This window comes from Artibeus jamaicensis, unplaced genomic scaffold, assembly GCF_021234435.1.
Source record: "Artibeus jamaicensis isolate MK-2021 breed Jamaican fruit bat unplaced genomic scaffold, CSHL_Jam_final contig_387, whole genome shotgun sequence".
Taxonomy (NCBI): domain Eukaryota; kingdom Metazoa; phylum Chordata; class Mammalia; order Chiroptera; family Phyllostomidae; genus Artibeus; species Artibeus jamaicensis.
In genome coordinates this window covers 8,205,805-8,222,100 of record NW_026521812.1, presented here as the reverse complement: position 1 = coordinate 8,222,100, position 16,296 = coordinate 8,205,805, and the positions used below count along the sequence as shown (strand labels likewise).

The 16,296-nt window shown below is 34.8% G+C and overlaps 1 protein-coding gene across 1 annotated transcript in view; it reads right to left on the bottom strand.

Annotated features, from left to right (window-relative positions):
- The window catches only part of PTPRK (protein tyrosine phosphatase receptor type K), a 498,469-nt gene that overhangs the window by 70,255 nt on the left and 411,918 nt on the right, over nt 1-16,296 (bottom strand). The window lies entirely within an intron of this gene.

The window sequence follows — 16,296 nt, the reverse complement described above, 5'->3', positions numbered from 1 at the left end:
TGCATGATGAGCAACTGTTCCTGTGAATGGATCCAAATAAAAGCAGGATGCAAATGTGGGCAAGTCAGTCCTCCCAGCCAGTGACCGGAGTGGGGCTCTGGGGCCCCCAGCCTCCTGGGACATTCTCCTATCAAGGTGTAAAAATGTGTATCTCAAGCTAATATTATATTTATAAAATCAAGTTTAGATTTCATTACCCCCATGACACCACCACTTTCAGGAAATAAGTGTAGCATAATTAGGATTTCACTACATATTTATTTCAATAAAATCTTTAGATAAAGAAAAGTGGAGAGAAAGCAGTCATGTCTAAAATATCTGCCAAAATCATTTTGGCAAATAAATATACTGTGATCATGATAATAAATTAGGAAGATAAGCACATCACTGGTTATTAGGCCAATTCTAAAACTGAATTCCTTTGAAACTAGAAAAGACGTGATCCAGAGTTTAGAAATACGAAATATTCTACTTTCTCTGCTATATATTTAGATGACTGCACATATGGAGAAATTAACTTTTTCTTTAAGATTTATAAAACAATTATTATATTGAGAGAAAAACAAATGTTTGCTTCACAAAAAAATTTCCACGTAGCTCCAACTGGTGTGCCTTGGTCGGTTGGGTGTTGTCCCATGAAGTGAAATTTCTGGTCAGGGCACATGCCCGGGTTGCAGGTTTGGTCCCCAGTCAGGACACATATAAGGAGTAACAACAGATCAGTGGTTCTCACTGACATCAATGTTTCCCTCCCTCTTTTCTTCCTCCCCTCCCCTCGCTTTAAAAATTAAATACATAAGTACATAAATAATAAAAATTTTCCATGTGGTTTTAGCAATGATTCTCAAACTCATTTGTTCTTTATCAATAAACAAAATATATAGTTTAGACATTTCACAGCAATGTTTCGCAAACGTTATTAACTGAACACAAAAAAGACTTCTATCAAAATATCTGGTAAACAGAAGTCAAACTGAGCTTAATTGGTGCTGTACATAAATTTTTCTAATTTTTGTCAACTTGGTTATGCACCTTAAAAGAGATATAACTTGTTTTTTTTAGGAGAAATTTGAAATATTAGTCTGTGTGAATGTATTAGTATGTATTTTCTATGACTGGTGTGACCATTTCAGCTTGTTCTGCAGAGCATCATGTGAATTTTTCAAATAGCTTCTTTAAACTGCATCTTTTTAAAGTTCTTTTAGCAGTGAAATGAAAATCGCTCTCCACATTTGCTCCTGCCACCTGGCTTACCTACTGAATCCCAGCTTACTCCTCTGCCTACTCATGCTCTCTTCCACCTGGATTATTTTTTGACACTTTTGTTTTTAATGAGTAAAAAGTACAGTTTTCACAACATCTGGGAGGGAATGTTGCCCTACTCAATAGGAGAAAGTCTGAAAAATTCTGCAATTAGAGACTTCTGGTGATTAATAACAGCACATATATCATAAACCAAGATGATTTAGAATCGCTTCAGCTCAGGAAATGTGAAAGAACCACTATGTACCTAAAGATATTCCAAAGCAAACTGAAGTATTTCTAGGCTTTCCCTAAGAGGCAGTCTTCAATAAAAGAGCTTGAATGTTTGCTAATTTTTTTGATTCATCAACTTGAAAGAAAATGTACCACATAAACTGAACAGTTAATTATTCATGTGGTCATCTCTTCATTCTTCATAGAACAGTTATAAAACAAAACCAGAGGTATCATTATGTAAATAATTTAACAACAAAACATAAAATGACAACCATGTTTCTACCTGTTAGGTAAGCCAAATCCTAAAAGGCTGCTATCAATTAGTAGAATAAGAGTATGGATAACCAAGCATTTGAGTATATTGTGCGAAGTGTAAATCTGTATAATTCTTTATGAGTGTAATTTGACTTTAATTATTTTAAAATATATAATAACATATGACTTAGAAATATTGATTTTAGGAGTTTATTCTATCACAGACAATTAACATCTTAGATAAGGATGTTTATTCCATTGCATGAAATTGCAAGACATATGAACAATGTAAGTGCCCCTCAACAGAGGAGGGATTAACATACATTCATACATCACGGAATATCTGTGTCTTCTAACGTGAAAATATATCCAACACATTTTAAGTTAGAGAAAAAAAAGCAAGCTTTAGGCCACTATTTTAGGATGATGGCAACTTTATAAATCTGTGTGTTTTCTGGCAATAAAAATAAAGGTATGTCTCCATAATCACAAAGTTGGGAAATACTTCCTCACCAGGTTGGGTAATTATAATAATTTTTGTATCTACAACATGTAAGATGTTTTATAAAACTGGATCCAAAGCCTATGTAGTTTTTAGACAAGGCTATATTTGTTTCATGGAAGTTATTATTACCAAATCCTAAATTATATTAAATCTATAACATAGACTTTCAATATTCTACCAGAATGAAAAGAGTAGCATTCTGTATCCAAGAATAGATCTTGACAGAGTTGGGAATCTCCATTCAGAGTGTGATATCTCATGATTTAAATGGATGTGTCCAAATGACAATTTTTTTAAAATGTTATTTTATTGATTATGCTATTATAGTTGTCCAAATTTCCCCCCTTTGTCCCCCTCTATCCAGCCTCCCCACTCCCTTAGGCAATCCCCCATCATTGCTCATGTCCATGGGTCATGTGTATAAGTTCTTTGGCTCTTCCTATACTGTACTTTGCATCCTCGTGTCTATTCTGTAGCTATACACTTGTACTTAATCCCCTTACCCTTTCACACATTCCCTTACACCCCATTCTCATCTGGCAACCATCAAAACATTCTCCATATCCATGATTCTTTGTTCTTCTCATTTGCTTAGTTTGTTTTTTAGATTCAATTGTTGATAGGTATGTATTTTATTACCATTTTATTGTTCACAGTATTGATCTTTTTTAAAATAAGTCCCTTTAACATTTTGTGTAATAATGGTTTGATGATGATGAACTTCTTTAGTTTTTTCTTGTCTGGGAAGCTCTTTATTTGCCCTTTGATTCTAAATGATAGCTTTGCTGGATAGAGCAGTCTTGGCTGTAGGTCCCTGCTTTTCATGACTTTGAATGTGTCTTGCCAGTCCCTTCCAGTCTGAAAAGTTTCTTTTGAGAAATCAGCTGACAGTCTTATGGGAACTCCCCTATAGATAAATAACTGCTTTTCTCTTGCTGCTTTTAAGGTTCTGTCTTTATCTTTAACCTTTAAATGTGTCTTGGAGTGGGCCTCTTTACATCCATCTTCTTGGGGCTCTCTGTGTTTCTTAGACTTGTATATTATTTCCTTCACCAAATTAGAGAAGTTTACTTTTATTATTTTTTCAAATAGATTTCTAATTTTTGCTCTTTATCTTCTCCTTCTGGCACCCCTATGATGTAAATTTTGGACCTCTTCAAGTTGTTCCAGAGGCTGGTTTTACTATCCTCATTTTTTTTATTCTTTTTTCTTCTTGTTCTGATTGGTTGTTTTCTTGCTTCTTTATGTTCCAAATCATTGATTTGATTTTCAGCTTCATTCACTTTATTGTTGTTTTTCTGCAAATTGCTCTTCATTTCAATTAGTGAATCCTTCATTTTGGATCTTTTTTAAAAGCTGTTGAGGTTCTCACTAAGTTCTTTGAGCATCCTAATAACCAGTGTTTTGAACTCTGCATCTGATAGATTGCTTATCTCCATTCTGTTTAGTTCTTTCTCCTGAGTTTAATCTATTCTTTCATTTGGGCCATGTTTCTTTGTTCATTTTGGTATCCTCCATGTGTATGTTTCTATGTATTAGGTAGAGCTGCTATGACTCCCTCCCTGTCTTGCTATTGTGGCCTAATGCAGTAAGTGTCCTGTAGGATCCGGTGGCACAGCCATCCCTATCAACCAAGCCAAGTACTTGAGTTGCACCCTTTGTGTGGGCCGAATACATCCTCCTCTTGTAGTCGAGCTTTGGTAGCTGTTGGCAGCTCAATGGGAGGGATTTACCCAGGTCAGTCACTTGCAAGGATTGGCTGTGACCACTTAACAACAACTTCCGCCCTCCCTGGAGGATCATCTGTGCATGGAGGATCATGGTGCTCAATATGGTTTATAGCTCTCCACTGGGTGCACAGGCCCTGGAGTCTCCTGGGTGGTACGGGCCAAAGTTAACCCTGACCTGTGTTTTGCTCAGGTCCATCCTGCCTGAGCTATAGAGCAATATGAGATGGCTGCTACTGTGCTGGGTTTGGAGATTTCCAGGCTAAGCAAATCTGTGAATTTAGGCTGGCTTCTGTTAGTGTAATGCCTGGGGCCATTTAGCAAGAGGTATTCTGATTGGGGTTCACTAAGGCCAGTTGCTGTTGTTTGAAAGTATTTAGGAAGTTGTGAATATGAGCTCAAACCAAGCACTCATATGGAAAACCTACTGATAACAATTGTAACTTGGGTTGGACAGAGCCTCAGGGGAATCTCCAGGGCAGAGCACACAGTGTTAGCCAGATTGATGGAGTCTTAGATATGGTAACCTCCTGCTGGCTCTGTGGGTCTGGCTGATTTTCTGTCTTATGAGAAAGCTGTCTCCCAGCTCTTGCCTTGATGTCAGACACTTCAGATCCCCCCCTGTATGCCACTGTGCCTTTAAAGCTGCTACCCAGGTGCTGGAGCTCAAAGGGAGTGAGTCTGAGTAAGTTTATGTGTGGGTTCTTTGAGAGAAACTGCTTGGGATTCCAGAAGTTTCTCCCATCAACTCAATCCATGCTGGTTTTTTGCATACAGAAGTTGTGGGAACTTATCTTGCCGGCATTGAATCCTGGGCTGGGGGGCCTGGTGTGGGGCTGGGACTCCTCACTCCTGTGAGACCAGCCTTGTTCCCTGGCTCCACCCCTCCCAGTCTGGATGGACGTCGTTTCTTAAATTCCATGGTTGTCACACTTCCAATGAACTCAATTTCTGCATTCTGATGGTTGTTCTATAATTTATTAGTTAAGTTTGATGTGGTTGTTCGAGGAGGTGAGCAGTGTTTAGCTATGTTGCCATCTTGACCAGAAATTGGCCAACGACTATTTCCATTTAAGACCTGCTCTTCATGGTAACTGCATACAGGTGTTATGCCCTCCGCTCCACAGCTGTCTTCCTCGGAGCTCAAAATCTGGCCTAGAGCCTAGCAGGGTGTAAGCAGGCAATGAATACATTCTCAGTGGATGACCAGCCTCCCAATGTTTAGCAGCTGATGGAACAGTTAGATGTAGGGAAACTGAGCAAGGCAAAAAGATATGTTCAAGAGATGACTGCTCTTCACCATGATGATGTAAAATGTATATGTTAAAAAAATCAGACACCAACAATGTAGTTCTGAGAAATGATGCAGCAGGGAAGCCTTGAGAAAAGCCCAAAGTACAGGAGGTGATGTCTTAGCTACACACTCCTTTTATAATGATTTTTAAAGGCATATTGCAAAAGCGTTTTATTTGGTATTTCTCCAATTACCAATTATCCCCCTTATACCCTGTTCACCTCCATAATCATCACACTGCTATCCATGTGCATGGGTCCCTTGTATTTCATTTTACTTTTAATTTATATTCCTTTTATTATAAGTAAGGTTGAATATTTTTTCATATAATGAAGAGTCATTTGTTTCTGAGAACTGTCTTGACAGATTTTCTAAAACTCAAAATGGACTAGAGACCTAAATGTTAGAGTTGAAACCATAAAAATCCTGGAAGAAACCTAGGCAGCAAAATCTCGGACACTTCTCTTAGCAATATTTTATCTGCTATATGTCCTCAGGCAAAGGAAACAAAAGTAAAAAATAAACAAATGGGACTACATCAAACTAGAAAATTTTTGCACGGCAAAAGAAACCACCAACAAAGTTAAAAGACAACCTATGGAATGGGGGAACATATTTGCTGATACATCTGGCAAGTGGTTAATATCCAAAATTTATAAAGAACTTATAAAACTCACACCAAAAAATAAACAAACAATCCAATTAAAAGTAGACAAAGGACCTAATTGACACATCTGCAAAGAGGACATACAGATGGGCAATGGACATATGAAAAGATGCTCAACATCACTAAACATCAAAACAATGCAAATTAAAACCACAATGAGATATCTTCTCACACCTGTCAGAATGGCTATGGTCAATAAATTAACAAACAAGTGTTCACTACATACTGGTATTAGACCTTTTTTGTTCTTCCTTGTCTCTCTACAAAAATGTTCTTATTTGCTGTAGTCTTTAGCATATGGTTAGGCCACCAACAATAAACCACATTTACTTCAATTATCTCTTCTAGTAGCTACTTGTCAGAAAAATAGTAACTGGCCAATACCAGTCAGGTCTTTATAAAATCACACCTGAAATGAAGGTTACCATAGTAAGTAGAAGAAAGTCTTACTAATACAGTGAAACTCTACCTCAAAAACAGCCCAGTGTAATTTTCGTCTGGGAAAAACAGCAGGCAAAGAGCAGATGCAAAGCCAGGTGTTATTTGTAAATAACAGCAGCAGCCAGCAATTAAAACATCATCTTTCTGAATTTACAATATGGAAGACACACCTGCTCACACAAACATCTATCAGGAAGAGTAGCATTGTTTTAAAAGGACAACTTGCACATTTACTTAAGGGTCACTGATACGCAAACTGTGAATGTTCTGCTATTACTAGGGATATAGAAAATTTGGCAAAGATCACTTTATCCCCTCCACTATCATATTTACAAACGTTAATTTCTTCATTTCCTTAAACAATGAAGTGGAAATAGTAATTTCTTTCCCAGTAAATTCAGCAGCTTTTAAAAGAGTAAAAAATACAAGAAGTGAACAAGATTTCAAATTTTGAAGCCAGATTGAGATCTGTGTCAAAAACAGGACATAAAAAATTGAGAACTATTTAGATGTTTGGGTGCTAACATTGACTTATAGTTTTTAAAGTAAAAACACACTGAACTATGGGATGTTTTTGTATTTCATTTTCACAAAATCTGAGAAAATTTTATTTTAAAGTGAATTAGAATTTTCCCAAGATTTTTATAAGTGTAATAGGGAACACATAATTTCCTTGATAAAACTGATCACATAAATACTTTCTAATCTAAATAATGAATGTTAATCTAAAAGTTTTAAACATATTGAACAAATTTAAGGGTATGTAATTTATAATCTTCTTTCAATAGTGATCACTGCTCATTCAAGAAAGATTCAATTAACTTTCTACTTTAATACCATTTATTCAATCATAGCGATAATCTTTAAAGTAACCCATGTTTCATTAAAAACTGAAAAGAATGCAAATGTCAGACACTAAATGAATGGGGATAAAGAACACTTCATCTATTATGGAGCAATAATCATAAACCAATGCTCTATAACACTCAGTGAGTATGTTACAAGGAGGTCAAACTCAGTTTTAATATTTTATCCCTAGAACAGAATAAATAGAGAAATGAGAGACAGAACTCATGATACCATAACATTGCAATAAAAGTAATCCAATATTTTGATGTGTGCATTCACTCTAAAGATGTTTTTTAATTGTTAAGAACAAAAGTACTTTAAGTTTATTTTTTTAATTTAGCATTTGCTGTTTTCAAAATCAAAGGATTAAAATAAGGACTCTGTACTTCCAGTATATAAAGATAATGATATCAACAAATAACATGTATGTGGGTATGTGAATATGCATATATGTAATTTGTGAGTGTGTGTGTTTTAAAAATGCTGCACCTTCAACACTGCTTGAAAACCTGTCCCCTAAATATTTAAGTTCATCATTTATAAATTTTGTTTCCCATGTACCTACAGGATGCAACTCAGCTAAATATGTCACAGCAAACCCCTTTTCTGTATTTTTAAAAAACATGCTCCTCATTTCTTCCTGAGCCCTTACTAGCAGAGACTTTAAAATTCATATTTCTAAGAGTCTGTTAAAGGTAGTTTAGGTTTTTGTATCATGCTCCATGTGCCATTACTTCTTTGAATCTCTTCACTGCCCAATTCCAAAGTCACTTCCATATTTTTAGGTATTTGTTACTGTTGGACTCCACTTTCAGTAACTAATAAAACCTACATTAGTTAATTTTTAAGCTGCAACAAGTTATCATGCATTAGCGAGTTAAATTAATGCAAATTTATTATCTTCAAGTTCTAGAAGTCAAAAATCCTAAATGAATCTTACGGGATTAAAATTGTTTGTGGATTTGTGTTCCTTCTAGAGAATCAAGGGAAAAAATCATTTGTCTTTTCCTGCTTCCTGACCACCCGTCAGGGTGGTCGTCCTTCCAGACCACCCGTCCTCCTTGGCAACTGATCTCGGTATCTTTCCTCAAAGCGCATGCTCACACCAATCCTTACTTCTGTCCTCACATCCGTTCTCCGACTTGAGCCTCCCACATACCACTTATATGAACTCTTACTGAGTGCATCTGTATAATCCAGGATAATTACCTTATGTCAAGATCTTTAAAATATTAGAGAAGTATTTTTTGCCACGTAAAGTAACAGCTACACAGTCTGAAGATTAGAACGTGGACATCAAGGTGGGGGTGCGGTTAGGGAAGTATTATTAAGCCTACCATTATTTATTAAATCTAATATATTTCCCTAGAAATGTGAATAGGCTCAGTGTTGATTGACAGCTTTAAAAAGTGATTTTGAAAAGAGATAAACTTATCACCAAGAATTTAGCATCTTTGCTATGTAAGGGCATGCTATTTCTAACCCTTGCTCAGAAATGTCTATGGAATGATGTATGAGTAGAGGCGTTATTTAATTTTCATTAGTTCCTTAAGGTAATTTCTTAAGAATAATGCAATAGTTTAGACTTTGTTGTTGATATTATTTGAGTGAAACTTAAATTATAAGCTTCTCTCTGATAAACAACTGCCGCCCTCAGTTTGATGTTATCAGTATACACTAACTACCAAATAAAATCTCAGGATTGGCCTTTAACTGCATCAGAGAAAAAATTACTATAGTGGACTTCTGGTAATCACAGTGCCTTAGTTGACATGAAAATGGAAATTTAACACATATTAGTATTCACCTTAATGATTCCAGACAGGCAAAGTGGCATGAGTACAGTATAGTGAAAAAGTACATGAATTGGTTTCTGATTCTATACCTTCATCTATTCTACTTTGGAAAACTCAAATTATCAGTGAACATCAGTTTTCTCATCTGTAAATGAGGGGATGACTTAAAGCAAGGTTACTACAATTTTAGCATATAATCATTTTGCTGAACAAATACTGAGTAAAATATAAGTATTTTATTACTATAAATTTCTATGATCAAATTCACGTATTACCAATTACATTTCCATTATTTATTTTAAAGCCAACTAGTGAAAACATAAGAGCTGGTCAGTGGTAGATCTGAAATCATGGGTTATGAGTAGTAGCTTCAGAATTTAGGAATTTATTTATTTTAACAGGTTTCACATTATCAATACATGTAATCACATGACATGATCAATTTAGTAATTAATGTGAAAATTGATCAATTACATAAAAGCAGAGGTAGAAGTTTTATTTTTCTATCTTTTCAGAAGTAATGGAAACTCTTAGGAAAGGCATCTGTTAATATTCTATATATAAAGATTTGTACATGTAAGCATTGTTCTTGATTTGAAAAAAAAGTTTATTATAAAACGAAACCCTCAATCTCTAAAATATCTGCAAAATGAACTGGTAATATCTTTGTATTATATCATTGCTAAATAAATAAACAAACATAGTAGTAAATACAATTCAACTGGCTTCTTTAAACAGAGATTAGAATTCGTTACTTGCCAGAAATTTCCCATCAGTAGCTTTGTCTTTTTTGAAAACTCTGCATTACATTAGTAGAATACTTATGTAGTCCATATATACTTATATTACATGTAAAACTTCTACTGTATTTGTTTTTAGACTTTAGTTTTCCTCAGGCCTTTATATGTATCATGAATTGCTCAATAAGCTTCTCAAAGTGAAGAGCTACTGTGTCATTTGATCTCTATTTATAGAAATGTAAATAATCTCTCAGCAGGGTTGCTGAGGACAGGACACTGTGGCCATAACTCATTCAAGTCTCCAGTAGTCTGCTGGCTTCATTACAAATAACACACACGCACACACTCTGTACCCAGTAAGGGGGAGGGTAAAATTGTATCATTTCTTATACCCATACTCCTCATGAAAAGAAAAGGTGGAAATCAATAAGAAATAATAAATTAATAACTCAGGCAAAGCTTTTCTTTCTACACTTTTTTTTAAATTCTAAGAGTATAACACAATTTAAATGGACGGTAGTAAGCAAAAGTTAATGGGAATACTAAGAGGCAACGTTTTTAGTCATTAATTTTTTCGCTTTCTGTAAAAATTAAGAAGAAAACAAAAACTTCAAATTATTTCAAAATTATGTAAAAAATAAAGAATAGAAAAAATGTGTACATATTCAATGTTTTAAGAGGAGAACAATTCTGGACAGCAATAGTCTTTCATTCATTCATTCATTCATTCATTCATTCATTCATTCATTTTAAAGAGAATGAGTGCATTTATATTAAATATCAGACATGGACAAAAAATATAAGCAGATTGTCACTCCTCCCCTTATAAACATGACAGTGAATCCAGACACTTCTTCAGCCTATGCAAATTTTGAAAAATAAACAATTTGTACAGTCATTAGCATTTGAATCCAATGTAGAAATATTATGTTTTTAGTCTACTGGAGTTTCACACAAAAGTAAAGGGATATGTTAGTTTTACAAAGAAGTTAAAATATTGACTAGCTTTTTATTTTTCAGCATAATATAGTATAATGAAGAAAATACTTTTTTTATATTAAGGGAAAAATTACAATGAGAAGATCTTTGACAAAACACCAGGAACATTGGTGCTTAACAGAGAATAGTTTCAAGCCGTAAGTGCTGATTTAAGTTTTATTAAAATTGTACCTGTTCCCAGCTTGTTTCCACTTAGACATGCTTTCATTTTCCTCAGTTCAAAAAATAAAAATAAAAAGAGAAAGAAACTCCAAATTAGATTAATTTTTGAAAACTAGGACATAGACTAGTTCCCTTGCAGAAGGAGTGGGAGTACAAACAGGAGAATTTAGGGTTCAGAGGAAAAACACAAAGTTATTCTCACTGATTAAAATTTTTCAGACAACTCGCAGCTTCCTCAAAGCTAATTTCATCCTAGAGATCAAGAAAAGCCACAGCCTTGCCCAAGATTTCTTAATAGCCAGAATAAACTATAACAGTTGACCATAATTTCCACCAGCTTAAAAAAAGGTATATTAGTATCTGAAAATTTATATTTGATGTTTTGCCATTTCCTTCAATGTTGCTCACAAAATATAAAGCATGTTAGTAGACGTCACTCCTGTTTCCAAACCATCCTCCACTGCAGTTTTAAGTTCTGAAAGGGGTAAAAGTCAAAAGTGCCATTTAAGAGCCAATTATTGAGTTGTTTCAAGTTCAAGTTCATCTGTGGTAAATCCGATATAAATGAATTCAGTCAAGTAGCTTCTACACACATGGTGCAACCAAGGGGAGGTTCTACTCTACTGTAACTTCTTGGTTACAGTAACTGTAACCAAGGTTCTACTGTAACTTCTTGACAAACTGTTTTCTTCCCGTATTTGTTATTTTTGAATGTCTGAGCACTAAAAAAGATACTTTTATCCTTCTGCACAGAGAAAAGGACAATGAAAGATTTAACAAAAGCAGCATGAGTCAAAATTAAGATGATAAAAAACCTACTTTTTAAAAATAAACCAATTATCTAGTAATTAAGGAATAGGCAGCAAAGAAGGGATGAAAAGAATAAAGAATAAAAAGAATATTCTTTAATAAAAAATATTAACTTTAATAAAGTAAGAATAAAGACATAAATCAAAGATATCAAAAGAGTAAATAAATGGATATTAGATGAGTGGATGAATGTAGATATGCATGACTTGCAGGGGTGTCCAACCTTCTGGCATCTCTGGGCCACACTGGAAGAAGAAGAGTTGTCTTGGGCCACACTTTAAATACAATGTAACATGTAATCACACACACACACACACAAAATCTCATAATGTTTTAAGTAAATTTACGATTTGTGTTGGGCCACATTGGCATCCATCCTGGGCCTGGGCCACAGGCAGCCTGTGGGCCACAGCTTGGACGTCCCTGCTAGAGTTTGGAATTTCCTTGTTTCCATGGCTTGTGTGTAAGGGCCTCCTTTCCAGGCCTCTTAAGAGCCTGGTTAAGATAAATCCTACTCAAGCACCTAAGCCAAGGCAGCAAATGTGTTCCTGGTGCGCAACACAGATATCTACCAGGAGATTGCCTGTTTTTAAAATGCCATTGGTAAGGATTAGGTTATACAGACTTTAAGTGCTTACTTGCAATTGTTCTGTGATATTTTTATTTTTATTATTAAGGTGGGTAAAAATCTAACATCAGTTCAGAGTTCATTTGCTATAGGTTATACATTACTCACCAGTAGTGGTTTTCATAATAAGAATGTTAATTTTAGCAAATATATATCTGGGGTTAAGAAGTTCCAGCAGTGAGTAGCTCAGCTCATAATAGGCTTATTATTTTCTTTGACTTTCTCCTCTTTTCAGCTAATTTGGCCCTGAATGTCCAAATAACAAACCCTCACAAAATAATGCCCATGATAAGAAGGATGAGTTGGAGATTATTCTTGCCATCTCTCTTTTTATAAATTAGAAAGAAAAAAAAGGACTATTTCTTAGAAGATCAGACAGGAAAGATATTCTTAGATCTCTGCGGCCAAATTGGGTTACAGATAACAACCCTAAACCAGGCATCGGCCTCAGTGCATGGGAGCTATTTACATCAGTAGCTCTCCAAGTGTGGTTACCTGAGTAGCGCCAGCAGATGCAGCAGCAAACTTGCAAGAAATGCCATTCTTGGAACCCTTCCTAGGCCCACTGATTTAGAAACTCTGAAGTTGAGATCAAAGAACCTGTTTTAATAAGGCCTTTATTTTATTCTGACGCAAGCTAAAGTTTGAGAATCAGCAAGGCCAACCTGGCTCACTCCAGGGTCTGAGCCTACTTTCCTTAGCAGCGAAGCACACAGACTCTTCAAGGTCTTTGCAAGCATTCCCTCTGCCTTGAAGGTTCCTTTGTTACACGTTTTCTCCCTCATTCTCTTCACCTGACTAGTGAGTCGGATAATCTTACAGAAAATTGTGATGCCCCAGACACATGCCCCAGTATTCTCTAACCACCCCCCTTACTGTTTTATTTCTCTCCCCAAAATGTACCCTCCATCTGATTATCACGTATTATTTGTTTCTCATCTGTTTCCCACTGGTGGAATTTAAGTTCCATAAAAGCGAAGGCTTTGTCCTATGCATTCACTGCTCTGTCCAAAAGAAATTGCAGAGTCAAAGAATGGTTATTTATAAATGGGTTTTTGGGGTAAAATTCATTCTTCACTTAGAAACTTCAGGGTTTGTCATAATATAGAATATACCCATAGTTCATTAACTTTAAAAACCATCCCTTTCACCTTAAATGCTATGTTCAAATAAATTTGCATATATGACACAGTTTTCTGTTCTATCAAGTTTCATGGCTTTTAACAATAACCATGTCAGATATTTTTAATAGACAGATGTGAACAATGTAGAAACCTCTTTTGAAATTAAATGTTAAGTAAGTGGTTTTCTTTTAAAAAATCGAGAAATTCTTAAAAGGGGGAAATTGGACACAACCAAAATAGTTTCACAATGTAATAAGCTACTTATATAAACAGATTATAATCTTGTCACTATCTTGTATTATTGGTTTTGTTTTTCAGTCTTATTCTAGGGATTGATCCAATATCTTAATTTCTTATCAATGCTTGCTTTATGTTAAGAATAATTTTATGTCAATGAGTACATGGTTTCATAAATGACTAAGAAAATTTTAAATGAGATATATGCTAAATACTATTCAATGAGACAAAACTTTAATTGGCATGTCATCTCTCATTAGTTTAATGCCAATAAAGTATATTTCCATAGAATACTTCTGAAAACATTGAAATAAATTTTGTTACAATTTATATAATATTTGCATGAATCAGCATGTTTAAATGTAAACAAAACTATTACTCATTGAAGTAATTTCCTTAAGAAGAAAAGTAGGCAGTTGCAGCCCACACTCTCTCACGAGGCCCTTCGCTGCCTATTTATAAAGAATCGGTGTGTGTATCCTGATTCAGAGCACTGCCATCAATGCTCTGTGAAAAGACAGACAGCGTCCTGACATCAGCGGGTGGCACTGTGCTCCCACCACACTATACATGAGACTTTCGAGTGATGACAGTTTTTTTAATGTACCACTGAAACCTCTCCTGATACTTATTCTCCTTTTTGCTTCGGAGACCCAAGTGACTAAATTCCTTTTCATATGTTTGTAAAAATTCTGGTTTTGGACATGCTATTCTGTAAAGGGAATAATGTTCATGACATCCGATATAATTTAGACAACCCCTTCCACTCCATTTGGATGTGTATCTTTTCCATGACTTCTTACCTAAATGTGAATCAAACAGTGTAACCTTTGACCTCAACTACAATGACCACAACTCCCAAAATACCCCTTCTCTCATCCTAGAGTATATACTCATGTCACTCTTTATGTAGAAATTGTGATGTTGATTATCTGCTCTCTCTATAAATGGTCAGGCCAACATCGCTATCTTTATGCCTTAGTGCCATCAGGGACAAGTTCCAAGAAGGCAACAATCTATTACAATGAGAATTTTGTAGAACAAGTCTCACGTGTCACAAATTTTTCAAAATGATCATGCTAGTTGTTCTTGTATTTTAAATACTTTCACATCCCACAAATATATTCAGTGCCCTAATCCAATACAGTACACATATTTTAAACAGTTTAATGAATTCTTATGTGCGTTTATATCTGTACAATACTTAGTCATTCCTTGCCCAAAAGGTTTTCTCATGTCTCTTTCCAGTCAGTATGGTTGTGCCGTTTTATCTATTAAGTGTGTCTTCAAAATACCTTGTAGGAAACCTTTTAATTTTCATATTGAAAATTTGTATACCAAAGATGGCCATATTTGGATGGTGTTAGTTCCAAATGAAGTCAGACAATAAGTGAATTTTACCCTAATAAGTGTGGAAAGAAACTAAATGGTCAGGGAAGGAATTATATTAGATCGGGATTAAAACACTAATAATTTGCCCCCCTAAGTGATATGTATCATAAAAATTTAGTTTTGTTTTTGTACACATTCCCTTCATAACTATATAACACAAACTATGTCCTCTGAAGGTACAAAATGATTACAATTATAATGAAAAATTAGTAGTTTACTCATGCTGTAGTCACAATATAGGGCATTATTCAAGTATTTCATATATAAAAACTATTTTAATCCTCACAATAATAATGAGGATCGCATACTCCATTATTTATATTTGGGGAGTGAAGGGTTAAATATGTTGCAAATGCTAAATGATAGTAAGGTGCCAAGTCATGATATGAACCAGATAGTCCAAGGTCAGAGTCCGCTTCTCTTCCTCACTGAACCAAATTGTCAACCCGAGATCCAGAAGTATAGCAGGAATAAATTATTAAATAAAGAAGAAACTACCACAAATGGACTCTTTCTTATTACCTCTGAGTTTCTGGGAAACTATGTGCCACATGGTAAGGTTAATTTTTATAATCTTACCACTCCTGCAGTCTAAATCGCATAGAATATTTTTACTGTAATTTTATTTGTATTAAGGGAGGGATAAAATGACAAATAGCTTGTGTAAATGCAAATACTTAAATAACCAAATAAGAAAAACTTAAATTTTAGAGTCATTTATAGATATCTTTTCTCAGTTATAGAAATACAGCATGACCATATCTAAAAAACTTTTTGGAGGCTGATGCAAGACGCTTTTACATTTCTGGCTTTATTTTAAATGTGGAAAAACAGAGATGATATATATACATAATTGCTTTCTGCCATTATCTTCTAAAAATCTACTCTAACTCTTGATCCATAAGCTTTTTGTAAAATAAAACAAGTTCTTGTATATTAGATGCCTTTGTGTGTATTTTCTCTTTCCTTCCATTAAGGGTTACTTTTTTCATCTCATGAAGAATCTTAGTATGAGAATCAAAAAGTGCATTTTTTCTCTTTTGTGAAGCTTTTTTTTATTACTTTTCATGAGTCAAAAAAAAAGTTTTTGCTGTCTTCACAAACCAGAGTACAACGCAAATGCTCAACCAAGCAGATGGATGATGGACGAGACCAACGGTGGAAGGAGTGATCCTTCCAGCACACACAGAA